Raw genomic sequence first — 7894 nt, 5'->3', positions numbered from 1 at the left:
GGACTCCAGGATCATGAACTGAGCCAAAGGCAGACACTTAACCCACTGAGCCATCCAGGTGCCTCTAAAAATGCATTTAATTTGTACAATAGCACTGAATACTCTTGGTGCTGCTATTATCCTCATTTGGCAGAAGTTAAATAACGAAGTTAAATGTCTAAGTTGACAAGTAACAGAGCAACCAGGCTGGATTCAAATCCAGGCTAGCTCCAAACCCCGTGCTTAGTAACTCTACACCTGGTAAAACATTGCAAAGAGAAAATGACTGACTGGATGTCTGTGATCCAAGACCAGGGACATGCGACCCAGAGATTTCTAGTCTGGGGGGGCACTGGAAAGAAGTCCTCAGGATTTTGATTTTTAGAATTATGATAACGTTCTCCTTTTCCTCTTAGCTTGAGCCCATTCTTCTCACAGTATGGACCCTCTAACTTTTCTCTGTACTGTAATAACACTGCATCTGAAAGATATGTCCCACTTATTTTAAAATATTCTGATTTTGTTCAATCTGGCTGAAACCTTCACTTGTTGGGGTTTGTGAGAACTCCATTGTTAGTCATTTTTGGAAATCCCCCCTCTCCACTGCATCATACAGGTCCCAGGAAAATGAAGAAGAAACTTGTTTTCCAGTCCACCGTGGACTCTTTGGTCATCTTTGTTTCTTCCATCCTCAACTGCCGTCAGTCAGCCTCTATTTGATGTTCACTATCCAGCACTGATACAGAAGGCCACCAATGTACCCAAAGCAAATGCATGTAAGAGTAACATGTTTATATGTGTCCCTACCACTATTCCCACACAAATTTTACTTCTGGATCCCTGAGTTTTAGGGGCCTACTATTCTTCCACCTGGGGAGTCTCCAGGGACCCTGTTCTTATCTTTTCCAAGGAAACTTCTTTTCTTTTCTTTAGCTCTCAGTCCATGGCCTCCCCATCAGCTCCCTTCCTCAGAGAACCTAGCTGAATTTTCCCATAGGTCTTGGGTCAACATAGTCAGCAGGGCAGATCTAGCTCACTGATGTGCTTCATTGGTCAATAATATGCCAGCCTCCTTGTTACTATCAGTTCCCCACAATTACAAATGTGGATATTTCATATAAAAACCTAGAGCCCCTGTTCACAACTAGAAACACAGACTGGCGATTTCAGGGTTATCATTCTTGCATATAGAGTTTGAACAGCCTACACAAACAACCCTCCTTACTGCCCTGACATGAGGATCAGTCAGTTTTCTTTTTCATTTGACCTCTGAAAATGTTCAGTGTATCTTCAGGCCTAAAGCAACTCCAAGTGAGCAAAGCTTGGACTGTTAGGATATAAAGCTAAGTCTCTGAGAAAATAACTCTTATTCTTTTCTAATGAGCCTGAAACTAAGAAAATATAAGCACATTTATTTTCTCATTCAGATTATTCTGCCATATTAACTTCTTTTTTTTCCCAGCAAAACATTTTATTTTTTTAATTTGTTTTAATTTAATTTATTTTTTTTCACTGTTCCAAAATTCATTGTTCATGCACCACACCCAGTGCTCCACATGCCCTCCTTAATACCCACCACCAGGCTCACCCAATCCCCCACCTCCTTCCCCTCCAAAACCCTCAGTTTGTTTCTCAGAGTCCACGGTCTCTTATGGTTTGTCTCCCCCTCCGATTTCCCCCAACTCACTTCTTCTCTCCATCTCCCAATGTCCTCTGTGTTATTCCTTATGCTCACAAGTAAGTGAAACCATATGATAATTGACTCTCTCTGCTTGACTTATTTCACTCAGCATAATCTTCTCCAATCCTGCCCATGTTGATACAAAAGTTAGGTATCCATCTTTTCTGATGGAGGCCATATCATGTATGAACCATATCTTCTTTATCCATTCGTCCACTGAAGGGCATCTTTGTTCTTTCCACAGATTGGTGACTGTGGCCATTGCTGCTATGAACATTGGGGTACAGATGGCCCTTCTTTTAACTGATGCCATATTAACTTCTTTGTGGACTCCTGCAACGATCACGTTCTGTCATCTCAACCACTGATGCTCATACAATGAGCTAGGGTGATGGTGTTACTTACAACACCCCAGTGAGCAAGCACTACATCCTGTAAGTCAGAAGAGCTGTGAATTGTCCTCAGAAGACTGACTAGACAGGGGTCTGCTTAAAGAGGTAATATGCTAATGTGATTAATTGGATTCCATTAGAATCATCATTACTCAGGCAAAGCTGAAATGTCCATATTACTGAGGGAATATTTTTCATACAGTAATCTAACAGGTTCTAAATTGGTGACACTATTTCCATTATATCTTGAAAACACACTTGAAATGCCTTTTCTGATAGGGAACTTATATTTATGATTCAGTAATTGATGAGAAGGAAAAATAATTGAAGGAATGAAGCAAGAATAAAGAAGCTTCAGTGGGGACAGCTCTTTGGTATGGTTTTCATGTCCCCTGTAAGGGCCACATGGCCTGTTTCCTATAGTAAAGTAACTGATTATATGAACCCTATTGTTACATGAACTCTGCTTTCTCATGTCTTCCAGCTAATTTTACAGTTCTTCCTGTTTTTGTCAAGTGGTGCTTTGAAAGTGGAATCTTAGAAAATTTCAGTATAGATGTTTTAAAAGATAGTAAATATACCAACACTAACAATTGACTTTATTCAAAGAAGTTACAGTTTCTCAACTCATTGTGTAACAAAAGAGCAACAAATTGAAATATGATCATTGCCTGCCATGACAATGATGGCAGACATTAACGATGTCTACATTGGACATTCTGAATTTATGGGAGTGTGACAAACTCCTAGTAATTGAAAGAATTTTCTCCACCACCACAATAACACAATTATAATTTTAGTAATCAACAATAGAGAAAATATATAATAATAATAAGTTATTATGAATTCATTAATATTTAGCAGAGTAGTGCAGTGGAAGCGTGCTGGGCCCATGAATTCATCAATATTTAAGATTTTTGTAAATTATAACTGTGTATTACTTCATTGGTCAAATAATGTTTGAAAATAAGTTATCAGACACTGTTTGGTCTACCTAAACACTTTTAGAAACTTAGAGTAATTTTGTGACATCCTCCTTCTCACCAGGAGTCCATAAATCATAAATTGGTAGCCAACAATTTATGTAGAGCATACTTAGAGAGTTGAACTGTGTAAATGAGTCTTATTACCCAAATCAGAGTATGAGTGTGTGTATGGGGGTGGTATAACCCTATTATAGGATGCACAACTCTGGAAGAACCTTTCAAGCAGCCAGCCATTACTTGTCAGTTTTGAGCAAATTTGGCAAATTGTCAGTAACCCACCAAAGCTCTCTTCTTGACATATTTCCAAGCTGAACAGATTGTGAGTAGAGTTGCTTTAATTCAGCCTGTCACAGGGCTCACTACTGTAAATCAAAGAGATGCACAGCCTGAGATCACATGTGGGGGGAAAATGACGTACTTTGTAAAGGTGTGCTGGCTAAAAAAATGTATCATATCAGCTGTTTTACAGACCTACGACTAACATTACATCCATAGGTACTAAAAGCAGGAAAAAAAAAAACAAATACAAATAAAATGGCACTGTTTCTATTAGTGTCAAAAGTAGATCTGTAAAAGTCTCTTGTCAGATCAAGGAGAAACTTTTTTTTTTTTTTTTTTTTTAGATATTACTTCCAAATATATTAATCAACACCAAAAGCACCTCTATGTATGTACTTTACTCTGATTTTTAGCTGAGATATTTTTCTCTTTTCTAAAAAATTGACGAATAGTTGACATACAATGTTACATCAGTTTCAGGTGTACAACGTAGTGCTTTGACAAGTCGGTGTCATGTTATGCTCCCCACAGGTGTAGCTACCATCTGTCACCATACAGAACTATGATAGTCACATTGACTATATTCCCTGTGCTGTATACCATGACTTATTCATTCCATAACTGGAAACCTGTACCTTCCACTCCCCTTCACTCATTTTGCCCATCCCTCCACCCTCCTCCCCTCTGGCAACCACCAGTTCATTTTCTCTACTTTGGGTCTGTTTCAGTATTTTTGTGTTTGTTCATTTGTTTTGTTAGCTGACATTTTTTTTTAACTTTAGGATTTTAAAAATAAGTGAATCTTCTTTATTGCGCATTTATAACTTTTTCTCTTAGCTTGTAGTTATTAGGTTGTGGAGCTAGACCTGGGGTAAGAATTTTTAGTAACACACAGAAAGTATCTGGGTTTATTTTATTTTTTAAAAGATTTTATTTACTTATTTGACAGAGAGCAAGAGGGCACAAGCAAGAGAAGTGGCAGAGGAAGAGGGAGTAGCAGGCTCCCCACTGAGCAAGGAGCCCAACGTGGGGCTCGATCCCAGGACCCCAAGATCATGACCTGAGCCAAAGGTAGACACCTGACTGACTCATCCACCTAGGCGGCCAAGTATCTGTTTTTTTTTTTTTTAATTGTTAAGAATACTACTTTATTATGCACAGCTATTTGATAATTAGATATATTTTCATTTACATTAAAAATCAGTAGTTGGGTATAGAGTTCTATGATTTTCAATACACATATAGATTTGTATAATGACTACTACAAACAGGTTGGAAGAGTTCCATCACCCCATAAAACTTCACTGTGCTTTCCTCTTGTGGTGAAACCCTCCTGCAACCCTAATCCTGGTAACTACTGAACTATTTTCAGTTTCTACAGCTTTAACCTCTCCAGAATGTTATATAAATGGAATCCTACAGGAAGCAAACTTTCAAGACTGGATTTTTTCATCTGGTGTATACATTTAACATCATTCATGTTATTGCATGTATCAATGGGTCATTCTTTTTCATTGCTAAATAGTATTCTGTTGCATTGACATACCACTTTTATGCATTCACCCACTGAAGTGTTTTTTGGTTGTTTCTATTTCTAGTGATTATGAATAATACCCTATAAATATTCATACATGATATTTAGTGTGAGGATTAATTTTTATTTCTCTAGAGTAATTACCTAGGAATGAGATTGCTATATGCTACGGTAGCATGTTTAACATCTTATGAAACTGCCAAACTGTTTTGCAGAATGACAATAACATTTTGTAAACTGATAGGCAAAGAATAAGACTATCTGATGCTCTGCATCTTTGCCATCATGTGATATTGTCACATTTTATTTTTCCTTCCCATTTTAGTAAGTATAGAGTGGAATCTCCTTGTGGTTCTCATCTGCTTTTCCATAATTGCTAATGCTGGTGGTCATTTTTGATGTGTTTATTTTCCCTTTTGAATAGTTTCTTTGATGAAGAGTCTGTTCTGACTTTGGTCCATTTTTAAAGTGGGTTCTTTGCTTCCTTATTGCTGGGTTTTCACAGCATTTTTGACACATTATGGATATAAGTCCTTTGTCAAATATATAATTTTTTATTTTCTATTTTTTTTTCAGATGAGTACATTTTCTTTATCGAGGGCAACAAAACCCCCAAACCCCAGAAATGTAAAAACCCAGTGTTCTGGAGATACGAACTCAGTTCATTCAGAATCAAGCTCCTCCAGGAGTGCCTGTTAGCTCGGTTGGTCAAGCATCTGCCTTCCACTCAGGTCATGGTCCCAGAGTCTTGGGATCAAGGCATATGTCGGGCTCTCTGCTCAGCTGGGAGTCTGCTTCTCCTTCTTTCTGCCTGCCATTCCCCTGGCTTGTGTTCTCTCCCCGTCAAATAAATACATAATATCTTTAAAATAATAAACAAAAACACAATCAAGCTTGTCCAGACTCTGTTCACAAACGCTAGTGAGGTGCATGTCAGCACCAAGTAGGGGAGACCGGGACAGGAGTGAGGCCAAGGGAAAGGATGGGAATAGGGTTCCCAGAGGTCCCCTAGGGATCACTCTCCACCTTCCCAGTGACACTGAAGACCTGTTATACCCTAACCTTTTGACCCCCACCCCATCCCTGGCCAGGGCTTTGACAGCCAGTCTCAAATGGTTCTGTCCTCCTTTGTTCCATGCTCACTTGCCCAGGCTTCCAGCTACTCTTCTCTTCCTCCACCCTCTTCTCTGTGACTAGTAGTAGGTTAGGGCACTGTGTGAGCCATGGTGAAGCTGGGGGCCCGTAGAGGCAGGGTGGAGCTGGGGTGAAGACAGAAGAAGAAGCACTAAGGATCCCCTCTTCACAGGATCCCAAACTGTAAAACCAGCTCTTCTTTTCATCCCCTCCGATCTGAGAAAGTGTACTGTGGCATAAGCAGCTCTCCTGTAGACCTGCTATAAGTCGGAGAGGGGGAAGGGTTTGCTGGCCGGCACTTGGTGGGACTGGCTGGTGAGAGATGGTGGGGCGGCAGCTTCTTCCAGTGAGTCAGACTGCTGCTCAGCACAGCCAAGTGGGTGCTGTACTGCTTCGCTGGCTCCATGTGCTCATGCTGCTCCATGCCCTGAAAGTCCACAGCAGACATGCCAGTGATGTTGCTGGCTGTCTTAGCAAGGGTGGAAGAGAGCAGGGCTTGCTCCTCTGTGCGAGTGGGAGGCAGGCTGTGATAGTTACACTCAGCTGCATTGAGAGCTTTGATGGGGGGCTGCCAGGGTCCAGCAGCAGCTTCTGTTCCTTGTTTGAGTCCTCATTCTGGCTGCTGTTTGAGTTTCTAAGTCCTTGTTTGAGTCCTCGTTCTGGCTGCTGTATCAGCATCCCATGGCTGCGGTGGGGGAGGGCGCTGAGGACTTGCCAGGGAGGGACAACATCTGTGGAGAGCCCTTCTAGTCACATCACCTGTGGCTACAATCCAGCAAGCAGTCACCTGCCTCAATTACACAATTTAAAAGAAATTATTTATTTACTTGAGAGAAAGAGAGAGAGTGTGGGGAAGGCCAAAGTGTGAGGGAGAGAAGCAAACTGGCAGCTGAGTGGGGAGCCTGATGCAGGGCTCAATCTCAAGGCCCGGAGATCGTGATCTGAGTGGAAACTAAGAGACCAACACTTAACTAACTAAGCCATCCAGGCACCCCATCAAATGTATAACTTTTGCAAATACTTTTTCCCAGTTGGTAGGAGGGTTGGCTTTTGGTTTTCATAACAGTGTTTTCAGCTAAGAAAAATTATTTTAATTTTAATGAAGTTCAATTTGTCCCTTTTAACTTTCATGGAATTAGGTATTATTTTTATGAATTTTTGCCTATCATAAGTTTCCAAAGATTTTTCTCCCATGTGTTCTGTGAATTTTATATATCTTTTACATTTAAGTCAATCACCAGTTGTGATTAAATTTTTATATACACTGTGAAGTAAAAGTCTATGTTCAATTTTTGCATTGGAATATCCAACTGTGACTTCACCATATGTTGAAAAATATTTTCATATCTCCATTGATTTGTCTTTGAAGCTTTGTTAAAAAATAAGCTGATCATATCTATATATGTCTATTTTTAAAATTTCTGTTCTATTGAACAATGTGACTTTTTTTTTTTTTAATCAACATCACCTTCTTGATTACTGGAACTTTATGGTAACTCTTAAGTTTTGGTTGTGGGAGTCCCCCCATTTTCTTCTTTTTCCATTTGCTTTGAATATTCTAGGGCTTTTTGTTTTGGTTTGGTTTGGTTTTCTGTCTTTTCATATAAATCATGGGATCAGCTTGTCTATATCTATAAATCTCGTACCAGAATTTGATTTGGAATGCATTGTCTATACTAAATTGAGCAGATATTAACTCTATTGATTATCCCAATGATGAACACAGTATTCTCTCCATTTATTTAGGTTTTCTTTGACTTTTTTTTTTTCAACAATGTTTTGCATTATATAAATCCCATACACATTTTGTTAGACTTATATTGTTTGTTTTTTGGAGGAGGGGCTATTGTAAAAAGTACTTTTTCAAGGTTAGGTTTACAATAATTTGTTATTAGTTTATAGAAATACA

The 7894-nt window shown here is 39.3% G+C and overlaps 1 pseudogene; it reads right to left on the bottom strand.

Annotated features, from left to right (window-relative positions):
* Positions 1 to 6151: 6151 nt before the first annotated feature.
* Positions 6152 to 6668, bottom strand: LOC116882342 (annotated as a pseudogene).
* Positions 6669 to 7894: the final 1226 nt, after the last annotated feature.

The sequence above is a fragment of the Lontra canadensis genome, unplaced genomic scaffold (assembly GCF_010015895.1).
Source record: "Lontra canadensis isolate GAN:19392208 unplaced genomic scaffold, GSC_riverotter_1.0 scaffold83, whole genome shotgun sequence".
Classification (NCBI taxonomy): domain Eukaryota; kingdom Metazoa; phylum Chordata; class Mammalia; order Carnivora; family Mustelidae; genus Lontra; species Lontra canadensis.
The sequence above is the reverse complement of the archived record's forward strand: the minus strand, read 5'-3'. Positions and strand labels throughout refer to the sequence as shown.